The 22,854-nt window shown below is 42.9% G+C and overlaps 1 protein-coding gene across 13 annotated transcripts in view; it reads right to left on the bottom strand.

Moving 5' to 3' along the window:
- ATP2B2 (ATPase plasma membrane Ca2+ transporting 2) overlaps nt 1-22,854 on the bottom strand; it is a 464,830-nt gene that overhangs the window by 247,607 nt on the left and 194,369 nt on the right. Inside the window, exon 1 of one of the 13 annotated variants that reach the window (XM_084901912.1) lies at nt 7,050-7,138. The exons of the other annotated variants lie outside the window; for them this stretch is intronic. The gene's annotated coding sequence lies outside the window, so the exon portion shown is untranslated. Of the gene's footprint in view, nt 1-7,049; nt 7,139-22,854 lie in introns of those variants that run through there. 13 annotated transcript variants of the gene reach the window in all.

Here is a 22,854-nt window from a genome sequence, read left to right on the forward strand (position 1 = left end):
AATTCCAGCACTAGTCTCACTAGGCTAAACTCAAAGTGTCAGCAGGGGTGTGTTCTTTAATGTTTCTAGGGGGAAATCTGTTTCTTGTCTTTTCCAGCTTCGAGAGGTGGTCTGCATTCCTTGGTTCACACGCCTTTCTCCACCTTCAAAGCCACCAAACATCTCTATGACCTGCTTTCCATCATCATCACGTCTCTCTTTGACCACAGCTGGAAAAACTTCTCTACTTTTTTTTTTTTTTTTTAATATATTTTATTGATTTTATTTTTGCCCCCCTCCCTCCCTCCCACATATCCCCTCCCTCCCCAAAGTTTTGTGTCCATTGGTTGTACTTATATGCATGTATAAAAGTCCTTCGGTTGATCTATTATCTCCCCCAGATCTTCCTCCCCTCCCCACTGTAATTTGACAGTCTACTTGTTGATATACTGTCTCTATATCTATCTTTTGGTTCATCAGTTTATAATGCTCTTTATTATCCACAAATGAGTGAGGTCATGTAGTGTTTCTCTTTCATTGATTGGCTTATTTCACTCAGCATGATGTTCTCCAATTCCATCCAGGTTGCTGCAAATGATGAGAATTCCTTCTTTTTTATGGCAGCATAGTATTCCATTGTGTAGATGTACCATGGTTTTTGGATCCAATCATCTGCTGACGGACACTTAGGCTGTTTCCAAATTCTGGCTATTGTAGATTGTGCTGCTATGAACATAGGGGTGCATATATCCTTTCTGATTGGTGTTTCTAGTTTCTTGGGATATATTCCTAGAAGTGGGATTACTGGGTCAAATGGGAGTTCCATTTTCAGTTTTTTGAGGAAACTCCACACTGTTCTCCACAGTGGTTGCACCAGTCTGCATTCCCACCAGCAGTGCACGAGGGTTCCATTTTCTCCACAACCTCGCCAACACTTGTCGTTTGTTGATTTGTTGATGTTGGCCATTCTGACAGGTGTGAGATGGTACCGCATTGTTGTTTTGATTTGCATCTCTCGGACAATTAGTGACTTTGAGCATGTTTTCATGTGCCTTTTGGCCTTCCTTCTGTCTTCTTTTGAAAATGTTCTATTTAGGTCCATTGCCCATTTTTTAATTGGATTATTTATCTTCCTTTTATTTAGTTGTATAAGCTGTTTGTAGATGTTGGAGATTAAACCTTTATCAGTGGTATCATTTGCAAATATGTTCTCCCACACTGTGGGCTTTCTTGTTGTTTTGTTGATGGTTTCTTTTGCTATAAAAAAGCTTTTTATTTTGATGTAGTCCCATTTGTTTATTTTCTCTTTAGCTTCCATTGCTCTAGGGGTAGTATCAGTGAAGAAGTTCTTTTGGCATACGTCTGAGATTTTGCTGCCTGTGGATGCTTCTAGTATTTTTATGGTTTCCCGTCTGATGTTTAAGTCCTGTATCCATTTTGAGTTTATTTTTGTGAATGGTGTAAGTTGGTGATCTAGTTTCATTCTTTTGCATGTGTCTGTCCAATTTTCCCAACACCATTTATTGAAGAAACTGTCTTGACTCCATTGTATATTCGTGCCTCCTTTGTCAAATATTAATTGAGCATAGTGATTTGGGTTGATATCTGGGTTCTCGATTCTATTCCATTGATCTATATGTCTGTTCTTGTGCCAGCACCAGGCTGTTTTGAGAACAGTGGCTTTGTAATATAGTTTGAAGTCTGGTATTGATATCCCTCCTACTTTACTCTTCTTTCTCAGGATTGCTGTGGCTATTAGGAGTCTTTTATTGTTCCAAATGAACTTTTGGAGAGTTCTTTCTAGGTTGGTGAAATATGTCGTTGGTATTTTAATGGGGAGTGCATTGAACCTATAGATTGCTTTAGGAAGTATGGACATTTTGATGATGTTGATCCTACCAATCCATGAACATGGTATGTTCTTCCATCTCCTTACATCTTCCTCTATCTCTTTTTTCAGTGTCGTGTAGTTTTCCGCATATAGGTCCTTTACTTCCTTAGTTAAATTTATTCCTAGGTATCTTAATTTTTTTGGTGTGATGGTAAATGGAATTGCTTTTTTAGTCTCTGTTTCTGCAGTTTCTCTGTTGGTGTATAGAAAAGCCATGGATTTCTTGGCATTAATTTTGTATCCTGCTACATTGCCAAATTCATTTATTAAGTCAATTAGTTTTTTAATGGAGTCTTTTGGGTTTTTTATGTACAATATCATGTCATCTGCAAATAAGGATAACTTTACTTCTTCATTTCCAATTTGGATGCCTTTTATTTCCTCCTCTTGTCTAATTGCAATGGCTAGTACTTCCAGTACTATGTCAAACAGGAGTGGCGAGAGTGGGCATCCCTGTTTTGTTCTTGTTCTTAGAGGGAATGGTTTTAGTTTTTGCCCATGGAGTATAATGTTGGCTGTGGGTTTATCATATATAGCTTTTATTATGTTGAGGTATGATCCTTGTACTCCCACCTTGTTAAGAGTTTTTATCAGAAAAGGGTGTTGGATTTTATCGAATGCTTTTTCTGCATCAATTGATATGACTATATGATTTTTATCTTTCAATTTGTTTATGTGATGTATCACGTTTATTGATTTGTGGATATTGTACCATCCTTGCATTCCTGGAATAAATCCTACTTGGTTGTGGTGTATGATCTTTGTGATGTTCTTCTGGAGTCGATTTGCTAGAATTTTGTTGAGGATTTTGGCATCTATGTTCATGAGGGATATTGGCCTGTAATTCTCTTTCATTGAGTTGTCTTTATCTGGTTTTGGTATTAGGGTGATGCTGGCTTCATAGAAGGAGTTTGGAAGTGTTCCTTCCTCTTGGATTTTTTGGAATAGTCTGAAGAGGATAGTTTTTAGTTCTTCCTTGAATGTTTGGTAAAACTCTCCTGTGAAGTCATCTGGCCCTGGGCTTTTGTTTGATGGAAGCTTTTTGATGACTGTTTCAATTTCTTCCCAAGTCACTGGTTTATTGAGATTTTTAGATTCTTCCTGATTAAGTTTTGGAAGTTTGTATTTTTCTAGGAATATGTCCATTTCCTCCAGGTTGTTCAGTTTGTTGGAGTCGAGTTGTTCATAGTATTTTGTAACAATCCATTGTATTTCGGTGGGGTCTGTTGTTATTTCACCTCTTTCATTTCTGATTTTGTTTATTTGGGTCCTCTCTCTTTGTTTCTTGGTTAGTCTGGCTAGAGGTCCATCTATCTTGTTTATCCTTTCAAAGAACGAGCTCTTGGTTTTGTTGATCTTATGTATTGTTTCTTTGGTCTCTATGTTGTTTATCTGTGCTCTGAATTTTGTTATTTCCTTCCTTCTGCTTACACTGGGCTTTTCTTGTTGCTCTTTTTCTAACTCTTTGAGTTGTAGAGTTAGATCATTTGTTACCCTTTTTTCTAGTTTTTTTGCAATAGGCTTGTAAGGATATGAACTTCCCGCTCAAAACTGTTTTTGCTGTGTCCCATAGATTTTGGATTGTTGTGTTTTCATTGTCATTTGTTTCCAGGATGTTTTTAATTTCTTCCTTGATTTCTCTGGTAACCCAGTCCTTGTTTAATAGCATGCTGTTTAGTCTCCATGTGTTTGATTTCTTTGGATTATTTTTATTGTAGTTAATTTCCAGTTTTATGCCATTATGGTCTGAGAAGATGCTTGATATGATTTCTATCTTCTTGAATTTGAAGAGACTTTGCTTATGTCCCAAAATGTGGTCTATTTTTGAGAATGTCCCATGTGCATTTGAGAAGAATGTATATTCTGTGGCTTTGGGGTGGAATGTTCTGAAGATGTCAATTAATTCCATCTGGTCTAGTGAGTCATTTAGGAGTGATATTTCTTTGCTGATTTTTTGTTTAGATGATTTGTCGAAGGGTGACAGTGGGGTATTAAAATCTCCTACTATGATTGTATTCCTATTAATCTCTCCCTTAATGTCCTCCAGCAGTTTTTTTATGTATTTGGGTGCTCCCGTATTGGGTGCATATATATTTACCAGGGTTATTTCTTCTTGTTTGATTGCTCCCTTTAGTATTATGAAGTGGCCTTCATTATCTCTTGTTATGTCCTTCACTCTGAGATCTAATTTGTCAGATATAAGTATTGCTACCCCAGCTTTCTTTTCATTTCTATTTGCCTGGAAAACCTTTTACCATCCCTTCACCCTCAGTCTGTGTGCATCTCTTTTTCTGAGGTGGGTGTCTTGTAGACAACAGATGTATGGGTCTTGTTTTCTTATCCAATCTGTTACCCTATGTCTTTTGATTGGAGCATTTAAACCATTTACATTTAATGTTATTAATGATAGGTACTCATTGGACGCCATTTTTATTCTATACCCCTGTGTTCCTTCTTCGCTTCCTATTTCTTTATTTTTACAGTAGACCCTTTAGCATTTCTTGCATTGCTGGTTTGGTGGAGGTAAATTCCTTTAGTCTTTTTTTGTCTGTGAAGCTCCTGATTTCCCCTTCAATTTTGATTGATAGTCTTGCTGGGTACAGTATTCTTGGATTCAGACCCTTTCTTTGCATGACTTTGTATATTTCATCCCATTCCCTTCTGACCTGATAAGTTTCTGTTGAGAAATCAGTTGTTAGTCTGATGGGGGTTCCTTTATATGTAACTTTCTGTCTCTCTCTGGCTGCTTTTAAGATTCTTACTTTGTCATTGGTGTTTGCCAATTTAATTATAATATGTCTTGGCATCGGTCTTCTGGGATCCATTTTGCTTGGGACTCTGTGAGCATCTTGGATTTGTGTGGGTTTTTTCTTCTCTATCTCAGGAAAGTTTTCTGTCATTATTTCTTGAAATACGTTTTCCATGTCTACCTCGGTTTTCTTTCCTTCCGGAACCCCTATTATTCGAATATTGTTTTGTTTTGCATTGTCCCAAAGCTCCCGTAGGCTCTCCTCCTGTTTTTTAATTTTTTTTTTCTAGAAGCTGCTCTAATTGGGTATTTTACAACTTCTCTACTTTTAAGAACTGGTGTTGGGCCCACCTAGATAATCCAGGATAATCTCCCCAGCTCAAATTCTTTACCTTAATCACATCTGTGATGTCCCTTTTGCCTTGTAAGGTAATATATTCATAGGTTCTGGGGATTAGGGTATGGATCTGGGGGTTATGATTCTGTCTACAACAAACTGTCATCTGGCCTGCTAATATTCATGTCCATCCCACATGCAAAATACATTCCCTCCATCACAAGGTCTCCAAAATTCTCACCCTATTATAAACATCATTTTGAAGTTCAAGATCTCATTTGAATCACTTCAGCTCAAAAGTCCCAAATGTCATTAACTAAACCATGTAAATTGGAATGGGTGGGACTCAGGGTATGATTTTCGCCTGGGGTCCTATTCCTCTATAACAGTGGTCGGCAAACCTCGGCTCTCGAGCCACATGCGGCTCTTTGGCCCCTTGAAAGTGGCTCTTCCACAAAATACCACATGTGGGCATGCACGTACAGTGGGATTGAAATTTCGTGGCCCATGGGCAGAAGTCAGTTTTTGGTTCTCAAAAGAAATTTCAATCGTTGTGCTGTTGATATTTGGCTCTGTTGACTAATGAGTTCGCCGACCACTGCTCTAAAGAAACAATTTATCTGCTCCTAAAATATGATGATGAGACAGATATAACAGTTATAGGCCTTTCCTATTCAAAACATGAGAAAATAGAAGGAAAAAAAGAGTCACTGCTCCCAGGCAATTTTGAAATCCAGCCAGGTAAATTCCGTTAAGTCTCAAGGTCTGGGAGTAAACCTCTGTGACTTGGGGCTTCATCCTCTGGGTTTGCCACGTCACCATCCAAGTCTTCCTTCCTTTTTCATGGAAGGTAGCGTGTGTTTGTTGATGACTAATTTTACCAGCCTCTGTACGGACAGAGGAATTGTAGGGGGTCTGACAGCCTTCTTTCATTTCATATTCTATCTCAGCCCAAGATGACAGTGTTTATGCCAGTATAACATTCTAAAAAAAAAACTGTGGGTCTCCTGTATAGGTCATGGAGGTTCACTCCATCAGACAAGAGGCTTATGGCCATATCTTTCCAAGATAATCCCTTCATAATTTTTGGTATTTCCTGAGATGGCTGAGGAATTACAACCTCAAGCATACTTTCTGGCTTGCTGGAGGGGATCTGTGACTCACTCCCTTAATCTCTTTAAACAGCATTTTGTGTGACTGAATATGTTACACTTTTTGATCTTCCTAAGGTATGAGCAGAAAGTTGTATAGCTCCACACTCAGGCTTTTCTCTAAAATGTGATTTCCTGAGAGTGAGCCTTTTTATTTTGACATCTTTTCACAGTGAGATAGGCAGAGAACTCCTCAATCATCAAGTCCTGCTTCCTTTTTGTTTAACAGTTCTTCCCTCAAATTTGTCTTTTTCTTCTCATGTTTTTCTATAAGCAGCGAGAAGTATCCAGACAACCTTTAGTGCTTTACTTAGAAATCTCAGCTAACTATCCAAGTTCATTATTACAAATTCTGTTTCCCACATAACCACAGGAGACAATCCTGCTAAGATTTCTACCCTTGTATAACAAGGCAGAAATCAACCAGAGAACTTGTATGCATATATGAATAGCCCATGGACATAGACAATAGGATGGTGAAGGCCTGGTTTGGGAGGTAACGGGGGTCCAGTTTCCATGAACACAATCCTCATTTTCTCCTGAGCCCTCACTGGCAGTGCCTTAAAATGTCCATATTGCTACTGACAGTTTCTACATGGTGCTCTTTATTTCCTTCTAAGTCACCACAAAGCAAGGCGTTAATAATACTTCTATTATAAAAAAAAATAAAAAATAAATAATACTTCTACTAACAGCATATTCAAGGCCCTCGGGTTTTTTTTTTTTTCTATCATACTTCTCAAAATTCTATCACTTCTCAAAATTCTTCCAGCGTATGCCCACTGCCCAGTTTTAACACTATTCTACATTTTAAAACCATTTATAAAAGAAACAACCAGCTCTGTGGGCACCAGAAATTGCTTTTTTTTTTTTTTCTTTCTGTTGTCATAACAAATTAACACAAACTTAGTGGCTTCAAACAACACAAATGTATCATCTTACAGTTCGGAAGGTCAGAATTCCAGCACCAGCCTCACTCTAAGATCAAGGTGTGGGCAGGACTGCATTCTCCTCTGGAGGCTCTGGAGGAAAATCTGTTCTCTTGCCTTTTCCAGCTTCTAGAGGCCACCCGCATTCCTTGGCTCATGTCCCTTTCTCCATCTTCAAAGCCAGCAAACATCACATGTCTCTGACCGCTTTTTTATTTTTTTAAATTAAATCTTTATTGTTGAAAGTATTATATCTGTCCCCCTTCCCCCCCCCCCCCACTGACCCCTTCTAGTCTGTCCCCATCATCCCCCACTCCAGGCCTTCACCACCCTATTGTTTGTATCCATCGGTTATGCATATATGCACACAAATTCTTTGGTTGATTTCTGACCTGTTTTAATCGTCACATCTCTCTCTGATTATACCTGGGAAAGCTTCTCTACTTTTAAGAATGCATGTGATTAGATTTGGCCCACCTGGAAAATCCAGGATAATCTTTGCCCCAAGTTCTTTAGCCTTAATCACATCTGCAAAGTCTCTTCAGCCATGTAAGGTCCCATATTCACAGATTCCTAGGATAAAAGCACTAATATTTTAAAAGAGCTATTTTTCTGCATGTCACATTACCTAACTCTCTGAGCCTCCATTTTTCTCATCTATAAAATGGGGATAACAACATCTCTTTCATGATAGTTATGAGGACTGAATGAGAGAGCTTGTCAGAAATGCATAATTTTAGGCCACATGCCATACATGCTGGCCCAGAATATGCATTTTTAACAAAATCCATAGAAGATTGAAATGCACAGCGAAGTTTGAGACCACCAGTGTTGAGAATTTAGTGTTAGACTGAGAATCTCATCCCTTGAACTCTAATCCCAGCTCTGCTGCGAGTTCACTCTAAAATAAGGGCCTGTTCAGGTATTCTCCAAGAGTACTTAGAGCTAGGACACTGAACCAGACAGGTTGCTATGCTAATTACAACATGATGCTTTATGATTTGATGCTAATGGTGGAATTGCAGGCAGCAGCAATTTGATGAGTGGGAGCAATTTTCAGCAGGAGAGCTTCCTGGCAACCTCAAGTCACATCACTAAGGTGACCACTGCTCTGCTTAGTGACCATGTGGTCAGCTTGGTCCATTGTGCTTTTAAAAAATCTATGTCTTCTCAATAGGTTGGGCTAGAGCTGTAAGGGTCCTAGTTGTACTTGAAACAAAAAATACCGTTTCCCCGAAAATAAGTCAGTGTCTTATATAAATTTTTTCTCCCAAAGTTGCGCTAGATCTTATTTTCAGGGGATGTCTTATCTTTCCATGCGCTAGGTCTTATTTTCAGAGGATGTCTTATTTTCGGGGAAACATGGTAGTTGTCAACTATCACAGCTGATTTTATCCCATAATCAAGGCAAGGGTAAGAAGGTAGATTCCTCACTTTTCTGGCCAAAATTATGTAAACACAATATTACACATAGGAAACATGTAAGCCTTAGAAGTTTCACACAGAAAATCCCTGGCATGTGGAGTGATAAACTGGCACAGGGCGACCCCCGCTGGAGCCCAGCTCAATCCTCCACAAGTGAAGGGCTTCCTGCGCCTTCCAAGGACAGACGGCTTTTCCCATGATTTCTCAGCCCCCTCAGCATCCTGCCGTCTTGACCCAGACCTAAAAGGCCCCCCCCCCCCCCGCTGTCTGCCATGCCCACTTTGTCCCCCTGAGCCCACCCTGTTCTTTGGTCCTTAATGAAGATAAATTCTCACTGTTATTACTAAAGTGCATATGGAGAGCTAGGTTTAAATATAAAATTCTGGGTCAGGGAGCTGGCCTACTTCATATTTTTCATCTACCTAGGGCCTCAAATGAAAAGAGAGAAATTTCTCCATGTTCCAGCTGCTCCAACAGCAATTCTAAAACTCTAGGGGTTGAGGAGGGGGAGGTGTTCTGGAAGTTCCTCACGCTGTGGTTACCCCAAGTAAAGAGAAGAATATTCCCAAGATGGTTGTGGTGCCCACAGGGTCAATGCCATCCCCCTGGCTTCTCCAGCTCTCTTGAGGTGGGCAGAAGCTGGGAAAAGTCCTTGCCTGGGGGCAGGAGGACTATCCAGTGGTGTCAGAGACAGAGCCTTTGTCAGGGTGCAAGGAGATGGGGCAGGTGACCTGTGGCCGTGGGCGCCATGGGCTATGAAAAGCCAGCAGTACCACACAAGGGCCGGGGAGTCAGCTCTCTGCCTGGAGTCTCTAGTGGCAGACAGCCTGGAGAAGGGAGCCCTTACCTGGTTCCCATGAAGAAGTCCACATGAGCAAACGCACAAACATGGGTGTGTGGTGAACAATGTGGCAAGTGCTGGGAGCCTGGCAGCGTGGGCCAGATAAATCTGGCTGGGCTGCTCTAGTTCTGCTCCCAGAAGCACCGGATACCAAGCTATAAGCTTTGGGTGGAGTTGTAAACTGTGGAAGAAAGTTGAAATCTCTGTGGTGGGGGTGGGTGTCAGGGGACTTGTGCCCTTAAGTAAATACATTTTGGATGAATCCCTACCTAAAGGAAATGAGCTGGGCTCTTCTGAACCCAGCAGTGTCCTGCATGACTTCCCATGGCATCCTGGCCACCCCTTTAAATGATCCTGTGAGGTAGGAATGAGTAATCTCTACAGTGGAGCTACGGAAGATCCATATACATCATTGGCCCCCATTCTTGAGCTGGCCGGATTCATGCCTTTTGCTAAGTAACATGGTTGTTACTCTCATTCAGGGAGTACAGTCAATTTCCTTTCTGTTGGCTTTGCATTTGGCTGTGTGACTTAGTTTGGCTGATAGGAATCTAGACCTTGAGGGGGTGTTGCGGGTTTCATCTGCCCCTTGTGCCTCTGCCATCACTATGAGAACATTCCCCTCAATGAGTTTGCTTGCTGCAGGCAGAAGCTCAGAGACAAACGAAGCCAGCCTGGATCAGCCGACCCTTGGGCCCCATGCAGACTCCTGACCTAAAGAAGTTCTTAGATTGTATCTGGCTAAGGAATTGTGGATGTTTACTACACAGTATGGCTATGGCTGTGGTTCTATTATAATACACAGGTATAATAACAGACCCAACCTATCTCACAGAGTTGTGGTGAGGAGTCCATGAAAATAATCCACATAAAACTCTTACACAAGTGTTTCAGTTTGGGAAGGTGACATTTTCTGGAGGTGGAAGGTGGTGATGTTTGTGCAACAATATGAATATACTTCTGCCACTAAACTACACTTACATATAGTTAAAATGGTAAGTTTTACGTTATGTATATTTTTTACCACAGTTAAAAAAACAACAATAACAACACTTAGTGCCTGGCACATAAGGAGCACTTGACAATTGTTAGCAATTATTAGAAGGCAGGAGGAGGCCTGTGGTGGTCAATCAAGTCTCCCAGGTGAATGGCTCTGGAGTGACTGGACCTGACCTTTCTGGTCAATTCCTAAAAGAAGGGATATAAACTCATTCAGACTAACGAGCTCAGGGGCATTAGCAGTGGTAAAAGGAGGAGAGTAATGTCAGAGCTAGAAGACTGTTTAGCAGTGTCTAATCCCCTTTGTAGGAGAAACTGAGGCTTAGAGAGGTAATCAACGGCAGATCTAAAATTGGAAGCCGAATCTCTGAACTCCTAGTCGAGTCCTCTTTCTATTCTGCCACAATCAGGTTTCATCTAATCATTAATGGCGGATCTCAGGTACCTTCAGGGGTTTGGGAATTCCTCGTCCATCTCAAACTATGTGAGCATGACATCAACCAGCGCACAATGCAATTCTGCCAGAGGGTTCTTTGAAGAGCTATAAGGAGATAAAATGAAATGCTTCCTCCCATCCCACCTTCTCCTCCTTTTTAAAATTAACTGAATGCATTTATGCATGGGATCTTTACTCCAATTTTGGACAGAGTTAATTAAAAGAAAAAATACATATGAAAAGGCCAATTTGATTACTGCTACACATTAGTAATGCAATGAATAATTGATTGAATGTCTATGTTAATTGCTTCCTGAATCAGTGATTTTGCTACCGAATACCGAAGAGCTGTTGCTATTTGGAAATTAGTAATAATTTCATTGCACTGGGTTTAAGCCTACCTATGCTTCCTGTTCGCTCCTTTTATCCTAACTTCTCTAGTTCTTCCCTGGATCTGTCTACCACTCACTCTGGAGATCAGTGGGTCCTGAACTCTGGCCTTTCTCTGACTCCAGGGTGGCTTGTTGAGATGCATATTTTTGCGCCCCAAATTTTGATCTGGCAGGCTGGGAACCTGTGTTGTTGACAAGTATCTCAGAGGCTGGGTTTGGGTTCCCTTTGCAAAGCGCTGGCTGAAGTAGATGCCCTAGGAGACACTAGGGTTCACACTCTGAGAACGATGGCTTCCTCTCAGAGGGTTTCAACCCTCTGCTTCTTTGCTGGTGGACTGCCTTCCAGCCCAACGCATTTAGAATGAATTCTTCTTGGCCTCCTACAACCTGCTTTTCTCCTGTGAGTTACCAGCTCAGCAAATAAGGGCCCTGCTGGAACCCAGAAGTCTTTCACCAGCGCTTCTCCAAACATCCATTCAGCAGCCAGATCTTTCCAGTCTTTTTTCCTTCCGCCCCCTTTACAAATCCTATTGGAATATTCATTTGAGACTTTAAAAATGCTGGTTTCCAAGAGTTCTTTTTGTTCTCCCAATAGTTCCTTTATTGCCTCTCTGTCTTATGGATGCATAGCTTCTCCTTCTCTCTCTGAGATGTAAATTACAGTGGCTTGGGGAAGTTATCTTCTGCTTTCTGCATCATCTCTATTTTCTCCCACTTACTTTTTTCTCTGTTTTGGTCCCTGCTTCCTTCAGATGCTTACTGAGCCTGGATGTCTATTTCCATTTAGGGGAGAAGCACTAAACAGCTGACGGGGAGCTCTGTGGGGTGGGGGTGATCCGTGAAGGCTGGGCTTCACTGGAGGTGGCCGAGGTAGGCTGTGCAATAGGAAACTCTAACATGGCAGTGTCCATGGGGGTTTCTTTGCGGGCCGGTGAGTTTCCTTAGAGAAGAATTGCCCAGTCCTCTGCCTGGGGATCTGCCTAGCTGCGGGCATTCTCAGAGCCAACAGGGCAAGGGGCTTTTTCCATACTGACCTTTTCTTCTGTTGACTTTTACTCCAAACCCTGCTTTTAATGTGGCCTCTAACACTACCCCCCTCCTCAGCTGCCCTTCAACACACTTTCACACAGTGCATCAGACCACCCCCTGAGACTGCCAGGTTCCAGCCACCTTGGCACAAGCTCTTCTTCCCCTGTAGGCCCTGCTGGATGCCCCCTAAGGGCCTAGCTTGCAAGCCTCATGTCCCCACCCCCAGCATTGCTTACCCTTTCTCTGAGCCTCATGCACCCAGCAAGAGGACCATGGTCTTGGCTCTGGAGCCAGACTGCCCTAATTCAGGATCTACCGGGGCCTGGCAGGTGCTGGCCTTTCTGAATCTAGTCTCTGCCCTGTGAAAGGCATCATAGCAGCACTCCCCCTGAGAGGAGGAAAGGAGGAAATGTGTGGAACACGTAGCACAGTGCCTCGTGCAGGGCACACACTTGGTAAATGCTAGTTCTTCTTGCTGTTACTACATTTCTGAATTGAGCATGCTCTTGATTCAAACTGAGCCTTAAGGGGAAAAGAGGTTGCCTGGTGCAGGCAGGTGGTGGACACAGTCCAGGTTGGAATAGGGTCAAAGGGTCCTGCTGCTCACATCTCTAGGGATGAAGGAGGAGGGAGCCAATGAAGTCACTGAGATCATGGGGGGGAGGGGGGCTCAGAAGGAACCTCAGAGGCACTGAGCAGGGGCCAGATTGCTTTCTTTTCTTGTAATGACTTTTTTTCTGTTTACTGTGTAAACCTATCCCATAATTCACAAATATATGCAATGCCTGTGGAAACTCCCTGTCTCCTCATCCCACTCTCTCTTCTAATTTCTTAGTAATACAGAACTTGAAGGAAAATAACTCTAACCATTTTGTTTAAGTTAACTCACTGTTAAAAATGTCAACTCACTTCACCAAATTTCAGCTAGAAGTCCCTTCTATGATCACTGAAAAAGTGGGGAAACTGAGGACCAGAGAGACAAATGGGCTAGGTGGAAGGTGTACTGTGGAAAGGTGGGAGAGGGCTGCAGGGGTTCTAAAATCCCAGTCCCACCCCCATGTAACCTCCATGTGCTCCTCCTGCCCACCCACCCCGGCATTGGTTATCTTCCTGTCTCAGGACCAGAAGCTGCATAGGAATTCTGTTTTTCTTGGACTTTTCAGGCTTTCATAACTGAGCCCCTGTCCAGCCCTCGAAAGTCCTTGCCAGTCAGAACTAGGAATCAAGAAGGTTAAGGAGTAAGCTACTCCTAGACATAAGTGGAGTTTTTCTTTAAAAACTTAAAAGGAGTTCTTGGGTTTCCTATGCTTTCCCTTAAAAGTGTCATATTAAGAAAAATAACAATATAATTAATCAAGTGTCTTAGCTAATAGAAAGCAGGTTATTTCTTTGTGTGTTTTTTTTTTCCTGCCTGAGCCTCAGTTTTCTCACCTGTAAAATGGGACTTGTGAAAATTAAGGAAGGCAAGTATAAATGTATCTGGCCTAATATTAGGTACACCATTGGTGGTCAATGAATGTTCACTCTTCCTCAACATAGGTGTACAGAGTCCTCAAGTATGCCTTTGATGTCCCCTTAATGGGGAGAACTTCACCATTCTGCTGGATGCTGGATGCAGTCATGTGAATCAGATGTGAGGCCACAATACAGCTCACTGTACTGTTATTCATAACAAAAAATTATAATCCTCCTCATTGTCCAGAAACACAGAAATGGTTCAGTCAATTGTGGTACATTGACTCGATGTTCTAGGGCATGGCTATTTAAAATCATGATTATAATGTCTATATAGCAATATAGTAGTGTTTATTTTGACTGAGTACTTAATAGATGCTAAGTCCTGTGTTTTGCATGTCCCTTCCTCACTCCAAACTTAGGTCACATCCAGTTTTATAGAAAAGAACACTGAAAAATAAATCAATTAAAAAATACAATATAAAATTGATTGTACTTCACAATTATATTGTAATAATAGAATGCAAAAAAAAAAAAAAAAAGCCATAAAGGAATACAAAACATGATAGTGCCATACTTTTCCTTTCTATAACATTGTTTGATTACTTTTTTAAAAAGCAGTTTGAAATTGAGGCAGTGTGGAATCATAGAAAATGTGAGACAGGCCTGATCCATGTCCCAGCTCTGGCATTGCCAAATGGGTCACTGTCGATAAATTACTCTATATATCTGTACCTCAGTTTCCTATTTGAGAAATGAGTTTGTATTTTTTCTTTTTTCTTACCTCTATCTCTAACTGTTCCTTTGGTTTCACTATACCTATATTACTTTCATAAAATGGAGAAAAGATATTTAAAAATAATAACTGCTTGCCTATTTTAAAGATTAAATTAGGTCATGAGTGTAAGGAACTTGGCAAAGCTTAAAATATTAATTTTAAAGATTAAACAGGTCTTGGCAGTGTGGGAAGGGAGCGGGCAGATCATTCAGGGGTGAGAGACTTGAGAGGGTGGGGGAGGATGGGTGGGGGTGGGAGACCTAGTGGTCGGTGGATATGAGGGTGGGAGACTTGGCTTGTCTACAGTGGGAGCAACTCCTTTTGCCAACTAACTTGCCTCTCGGGCCTGCCTCTCAGGGCCTGCAGGGCTAGGACACACCTCGATATTTACATAAGGATTCATAACAGTAGCAAAATTACACTTATGAAGTAGCAACGAAAATAATTTTATGGTTGGGGGTCACCACAACATGAGGAACTGTATTAAAGAGTCTCGGCATTAGAAAAGTTGAGAACCACTGCTGAAGAGGTTCCCAAGACGCTGTGATGACTTCTTTGAGTGAAGAGTCAGGAACTGAGGCAGGGACTGGGTAGGTCTTGCTGCATTCTTGGCAGAATGCCCTCCACATAGGCATGGGTGGTCCTGACTGGATCTCCCCTCGTTACCCAGGCTAATTTCAACCAGAATGATTAAAGGGCCAGAGTCCATTTAAATAACTGGCCAGGGAGATGAGCTTGGTGTAACCTGGGAAACCATCCTTATGTCAATAGTTAATGTGTCCATTTCGTTGTGTGTTTGGCAAAAAATATGCCTGGCTCAAACCAGTGGTTCATCTATGTTACTGATTAGGATAAATCTAAGCTTTGGAAAAGGTGATTAAATATTGGGTTGGTGGAGGGGTGCTTAGGCTGTGGCTACCCTAAGTGCGGTCCTTAGAAGAGCAGCATCAGTATAACCTAAGAGCTTGATAGAAATCCAGGATTTCATACCCAGCCCAGACTCACTGAGTCAGAATCTGCACTTAGCAAGACCCCCAGGAAAAGCATATGCACATTAGAACGTGGACTGGGTGGTCCACAGTTGTGGCAAGACTACCAAGTTGCCATAGGGAATCCTGAAGGAGGCCTCCAAGCCCCAGCCTCTTCTTAAGCAATGTCTCCATGTTATGCACAGTGACAGGAGCTCAGAGAGGGAAGGTGACTTTCCTGATGTCACCCAGTAAGACAGTAGTAGAGCTGGTCTAGGATCTTGGGCTCTTAGTGTCTGAGGCCCAAGCTTTAATTCCCAAGGCACAGGTAGGGGAACACAGGCTCTAGAAATTTGAGGCTGTGCCAGAGCCAACCAGGAATGTCCATGTTCGGCAGTCCCAGCAGTCCCATTAATCTCCCAACCTCAGAAGGGTTGTTTTCCTGAGAGGAACAATCAGTGCCTTTGGGCACAGCAGAGCCCCTAAGATGGGGCTCTGAGAGGGCCCTGGGCTGCAGAATGGAGACTGTGTCCTGCCAGCCCCCTGGCAAGCCCATGGTGACTCATTGCTGGCAAAGTGGCCTGGGAGAGCAGGGTTACCAGGGAGGAGGCACAAAGCACTATGCCATGGGGGGATGAGCACTGGCATTGCTTGTCACTGCCACGTGACTAAATCTGCTTCATGTTCAGAAAACATTTATAAGCATCTCTGCCGTTATGATTCTATTCTGAGTTTCATATCTTGAATTTTGGCTATGACACAGTCCCGAATTCAGAATCTTACAGAACCTGAATCTCTGCTCTGACATCAGTAGCCATGTGGTCTGAGGAAAGTGGCTTACCATCTCTGAGCCTCGGGTTCTGCTTCCATGAAATGGCTATAATTATACCCTCGCCAGCGTGACTGAAATGAAAATGATTGTACCAAGAGTTGATGAGGACCTGGCACAATAGGAACTCTCATAAATTGCTGGTTGGGAGTATGACATGAAATGGCCATTTTGGAAAAAGGTTTGGCAGTTCCTGGGGCAGCTAAACTTATGGCTACCCAATGGATAACAATCCCACTCAGAATAAGAGAGATGAAAAATATATGTCCAAAGACTTGACATGAACATTCATAGAGACTTAAACCTAGAAATATCCACCCACCCACAGGAGAACAGAAGAACTTGTGATGCAATCATGCAAAGGAACACTACGTAGCACTGAAAGAGAATGGACCATGAAGGCCCCTAACAACAGGGATGAATCTTAAGAGACATGGCAAGCAAACGAGTTCAGACACAAGAAAGAATATAGCATCTGATTCTATTGATACAGGTTCAAGAGTAGGCAGAACAAGTCTGTGGTGATAAAGTCAAGGTAGTGGTTACCTTTGGGTAGGTGAAGGGGAGAATCATGGGAAAGGGGCATGGGGGAGCCCCTGGGGAGCTGGGAATATGCTATAACTGAATCTGGGTGGTGGTCACATAGGTATAAACAGAGGTAAAAATTTATCCAGCTACACGTCAGCTTTCTTCATTAAAAAAAAATTATATATATATATATATATATATATATATATATATATATATATATATAATTGATTTTTTAGAGTAGGGGTGTCGAACTCAATCAGAGAAGGGGCCAAAATCTAAAATCCAGCCTAAATCGCGGGCCGAATGGTTTACTGAACAGTCATAAACTGACAATGTCATAAACTGACAGCGGAGTGCAGTGATGACAGCGCGGTGCAGGCCACATTGCAAGGCCTGGCGGGCTGGATTTGGCGCGCGGGCCTTGTGTTTGACACATGTGTTTTAGAGAGAGGGATAGAGAGTTAGAAACATCGATGAGAGAGTAACATCGATCAACTGCCTCTTGCACACCCCCTACTGGGGTTGTGCCCGCAACCAAGGTACATGCCCTTGACCGGAATTGAACCCTGGACCTTTCAGTCTACAAGCCAACACTCTATCCACTGAACCAAACTGGTTTCGGCAGCTTTCTTCATTTTACTGTGCAATCTTAGAGAGTGAAAGAGATGGGAAGGGTCATCCCCACCTCACAGGGGTGCTCTGAGAATTACATTACAGAAGAGAAAGTGCCCAGCTCCCGGTGGACTCTCAGTGATCACTACAATTAAATTGCAATCTAGTCGGGGAGTATCTCTCATTCTCTCAGGCTTTGGTTTCTTGCTCTGTAAAATGGGAATAAGGAGGAGTTCCCCTTGAAGGCACATAGAATAGGGCCTGCCATCCAGGTGGCCAAGGCGGGTGTCTGTGCAGCTGCCCTTCACTCTGGGATGCTCCAAAAAGGAGACCAAGAAAGTCTGTCCCAAAGTGCTACCCCTCCCCATGCCCTTCCTTACTTGTAGCACAAGCCACTCCATTTAGCTTCACTATGTTGCTAATGCTTCTCAGCAAGTAGGAGTTCTGAGTGCCTTGGTCACAGGGAGGCATGAGGGAACTTGTGAAGCCATGTCACAGGGTCTCTGACAGCAAGGACGGGCTGAGGTTCCAACCATCCTGCATCATCTGGGGAGGGTGGATCATGGGCCTCATATTGCCTACAGGGAAACTGAGGCTCACAGAGGCGACAGGACTGCCTGACAGGGGAAGCGAGGTCAAGTCCAAGTCACTGTGAACCTGAGATCTATGCTATCTCACTGCAACCACAATAACTCTGGAAGGCATTGAACCAAAGGATGGTTATGTGACCCCAGGGGAGTCATTAGCCTCTCTAGGCCTCACTTCCTCCTAGGGGACCTAAGTTCTTATGAGGCCAGGTTTTCTGTGTGTCTTGCTTTCCTGTGGCCTCAGCACACAGCACGATGCATGGCACTTAGTAGGTACTTACTGATACCTGTTACATGAGGGAACTGGCGATTCTGTGAATGACTGTGGCATTTAAGGTCAGCCTGACCTAGTCTGAACTGCTATCTTCAGGCCCCCTCTCTTAATACCCCTGCACACATGCTCTACATTGAGCCCCTCTCCGCCTCTGATTCCCTATCTTTGGGTCTTATCCCAGTCCTCAGCACACCTGCTCCCTGACTCCCTGCTCTCCCCTGCCTGCTCCTTGCTCTTCACTGCCATGTCTGTCAGGAGAATGGGAGCTTTCGCTCTTCTGTTCTTCTACAGCATTTCAGAGATAATCATAACAAAGGCTGCTCTATAGACCAGGCCTCAGCAAACAATATAGTTTGTGGGCCAAATCTGGCTTCCATCTGTGTTTGTAAATAAAGTTTTATTTGAACACAGTCACACTTCACTTGTTTATGTATTAAATATGGCTGTTTACACACCTCAACAGAGTTGAAAAGTTGTGACAGAAATTGTCAGGTTTGGCTCAGTGGATAGAGAGCATCGGCCTGCAGACTAAAAGGTCCCAAGTTCGATTCTGGTCAAGGGCATGTACATTGGTTGTGGGCACATTCCTGGTTAGGGGTGTACAGGAGGCAGCTGGTCGATGTTTCTCTCTCATTGACATTTCTAGCTCTCTATCCCTCTTCCTTCCTCTCTGTGGAGAATCAATAAAACATATTTTTTTAAAAAGTTAAAAAAATAAAAAAAGAAATTGTCCAATCTGTGAAGACTGAAATATTTATTATCTGGCCGTTTACAAAAAAAGTTGGCTAATCTGTGCCATAGATTAAGTGCAGACTATGAGATTTTACATTATTGTTTTCACAACAACACTATAGAAGCATGGGAACTACTGTTATGCCCATTTTATGGATGTGAAAATGGAGGTTCAGAGATAAAGGGACCTGCCCAAGGTCATGCAAGTAAGCGGCAGAGCTGGGATTTGAATTCACCCATGCCCCACATTCCAGGAACAGTCTCTAACTGCAAACACAAGAAAAGTACAACAGGACTAGCTTGCATGTAGATTCTAGAAGCACAAGAGAAGTTCTGTAGATGAGGGTAAATGGGGCCAGCAGAGCCCAGAAGGCTCTTGGAAGAGGCAGAAACTGAGCTGAGTCATTCAGGGAGAGGAGATTTAGCTGGAGGGGGGAGGTCAGAGATCTGGAAGAGCACATTAGAGAATCTGGAAGCCTGGGCCAGGTAACTGGGACAAAGCAGGGGCACGAGCCAGCTGGGGAAGGCTGGCGTAAAGCCGGGTGATGGGGAACCACAAAAGGACACTTAAAATAAAGCATATAGGTGATTTATCTGCAGGACTCCAAAGGGCTGCCAAGTCCACAGGCAGGTAAGGAGGAATGCTGCAAGAAATTCCTTACCTAGCATTGCAAGGAATTCCTAATTTCCTAAAAAGGACATAAGAAAAAGTTGGGCGGCGTTTGGCAGTGCAGGTTATAAGCAAGGTTTCTCTGTGGCCAAATTTTGTTAGCAAAAACCCCCAATGGCATGCTGTAGGAATCTGGGCAAGTAATTTAACTCACTGCCTTGATTTCCTCAACTGTAAAATTGGAAACATCATGGGTTAGTATGAGGGTTAAAGGCATTTGTGTTTGCAAAGCACATCGAACAGAGCCTGGCACAGAGTTAGTGCTATAAAAGAGTGTGTTAGGTAAATACAGAACGCAAATAAGTTCCAACTTTAGCAAATAGCAGGTCCCAAATTTTCTGACTCAAGTGATTCACACGCTGTTTGGAATTTGCTCGGTGCACAATGTGGTTAATTTAAACACTGTGGCAGAGTGGTGAACCTGAACAGCATTTCAATGAACACAGACCTTATTTTTAACAAGACACACTTTGGCACTTGCAAGAACATTTAAAAATACCTTTTCCCATTTCAAAGCAGAATCGTGTGGCAACCAGGTCCAGGGAGAAACCCTTAGTTTTGGGGTCACTGTATTCTTTGGGACCTGAGCTCTGGGGACAAAGGAGTAAGAGCCAGAGGTGCTGCAGAGCTTATTGTGAGCAGCCATGCCTGAGAGTTGCAGAGACTCTGCAGGTCTTTGATTAACTACCTGAGTTGCCAACCATCACTCTGTTTCTCCTCTCTAGACTGGAGATTCAGAGAGAGAGAGAGAGAGAGAGAGAGAGAGAGAGAGAGAGGTATTGATTCTGCACACAGGGATACCCACTGCATTGTGTCATCTCATCTGAATCTCCATCACCCCAGTGGGACACGTGTTAGTGTTGCCATTTTGCAGATGAGAAAGCTGAGGCTCAGTGAGTTTAAGCAACCTGCCCAAAGTCACACAGCAGGCAAGTGTTGACAGTTGAACTCTACACTGCCCCCCTAGAAAGAGGACCTGTGCGGTTCCTCGAAAGAACCTTTTCCCCATCTCTGAAAGTCCATACCTAATATGCCTGTGCATACTTCCTGTCCTTCTCAGAGGAAGGCACTTCTTTCCTTCTCAGAGGAAGGCACTGCTTAGAAACACACCACCAGCCTCTTCTCAGAGGTGTCAGAGGGAGCATCTTGATAGATTGCATTTCCAAAATAAGAATTTCTGCCATTTCTCAAAGCTTGACGGAGAGAGACCTTCCAGAGAAGGGTGGTGCATGTCTTGCTTTAAACACACATGACATCCACACTTGGTTCATTCATCATGTCATGTTCTGCTCACCAGCAGCGTTCAGGTCCTAACTCAAAAGTCACCTCCTCAGAGGTCTCCTCTGATCAGCTCTTCATCACACTCTTCCCCTAACCCCGCTTCAGTTTTCCTCATAGCACTTGGTACCACTAGCTATTCTGTTGTATTATAAATACCATATATTTATTTGTTTAGTTCTTTGTTATCTCTTTCTGCTAGAACATAATCTCTAAGAGGGCAACTTTATCTCCCCCACCCCCCCCACCACACACACTTATGTGTCCCCAGTTTCAAGAACCATGCCTGGTATGTAGTGAGGGATCAATAAATATTGCTTAAATAAGTGAATGAATTTAGTTACTATATGTATTCAATACACATTTTATGCCTGCCTTTTTCTTCCTTAAATAAAGTATTGTGGGTTTTTTGTTAATCTTCACTGGAGGATTTTTTTCACTGATTTTTCAGAGAGAGTGGAGGAAAGAAGAGATAGATAGATAGATAGAGAGAAACATTGATGTGAGAAAGACACATCGATTGGTTGCCTCCGGTACATGCCATGACCAGGGCTGGGGATTGAGCTGGCAACCTGAGTACATGTCGGCAACCCAGATACGGAATTGAACCTGTGACCCTTCAGTCCTAGGGCTGACTCTTTAACCACTGAGCAAAACCAGCTAAGGCTTAAGTTTTAATTATAGAAGCAATATAAATTCATAGGGGGAGAATTTTTAAAAAATATAGATAAGCAGAGAGGAAAATAAGAATCTTCAGTAATCCCACCATACCACTGCTACATTACTTATTAAATTAAAATCTGCCAGATTTTACTTACCACAGACAGATGTGTCTTTTCACAGGCTTACTTATTCACAGATGGCTTATTGCCTATTCACTGTATTCCAGGAGTTGTGCTAAGTGCTGGGCTCTTATGAACTCTTTGACTACGACAGGAATCCCAACCATGGCACTGTGGACATTTGGGCTGCAAAATCCTTTTGTGTGGACTGCCATGTACATTAGCCTTTACCCACTTGCTTTAAACACACATGACATGTTTAAAACAAGTGGGTAAAGTAGCTCCTACCTAGCCGTGACAATAAAAAATACAAATTACTGTGAAGAAGTAAATAACTAGATGTAGATCCAACTGGAAATAATCTTCCCATCTATATTTTAAGTCTAGATGGATTCCCAGAGTTGTCCATTGCTGGCAATGCCTCATGCACCTGAATATTAAATATTGGGAGATAGTACGAAGTTTCCTAGATCCTGACTTCTCTTCTAGGCATGAGGAAAGACAACCCACAGACTGGGGAGGGGGACTGTGCATCTGGTTTTGAGAAGCCAGTTCTTAGAGGACCTGGGGGGCTGGGCTGGGCCTGGCCTGGTCCTCCTGACCTCTTGCCCCATCTTCTCAGTAGCTCCCTCTTTAGGGGATGAGACCAGTGGACCAGAAAGTCTGTTGGAATGCAGAGAAAGATAGAAGCCTTGCAGGGGCCAGCCTGGAAGTCAGCCTTGCAGCAGGAGCTCTTACACTTGCTGGCTGGCTCTTTTGTTGGATCTGACCCAGGCCTGGAGATACATAGCTGACTACGGCACAGCCCCTCAAAGAGCTGACAGACCTAAAGAAGTCAGACAGGCTAAGAAGTGACTGTCTTGAGAGTCGTGCTAGAGCAGAAGGGGAGGCAAGTCTGTGCTGAACCCGGTTTTCCTGTGGGGTGACCTCATCCCCACACTGGGCATGACCTCTCAGGATGGCCCAGGGGAAAGGCTCAGCTTCAAATCAGACAGTTGTGATTCCATGCTTGGGCCAGCCCTTGTCCTGAGGGACCTCAGAGACTTCTCTAGGCCTCAGTTTCCAAACCTGCAAGATGGTATCATAGACCCAACATTTGATGAGATAATGTGGGTAGAGTACTTAGCTCAGTGCCTAGCACTTAGGAGGTACTTAGTAATAGCCCCCAACACTGATCAAAATGGCTAAAAACAAAAGTGA

The sequence above is a fragment of the Pipistrellus hanaki genome (assembly GCF_964339955.1).
Source record: "Pipistrellus hanaki genome assembly, chromosome: 13".
NCBI lineage: Eukaryota > Metazoa > Chordata > Mammalia > Chiroptera > Vespertilionidae > Pipistrellus > Pipistrellus hanaki.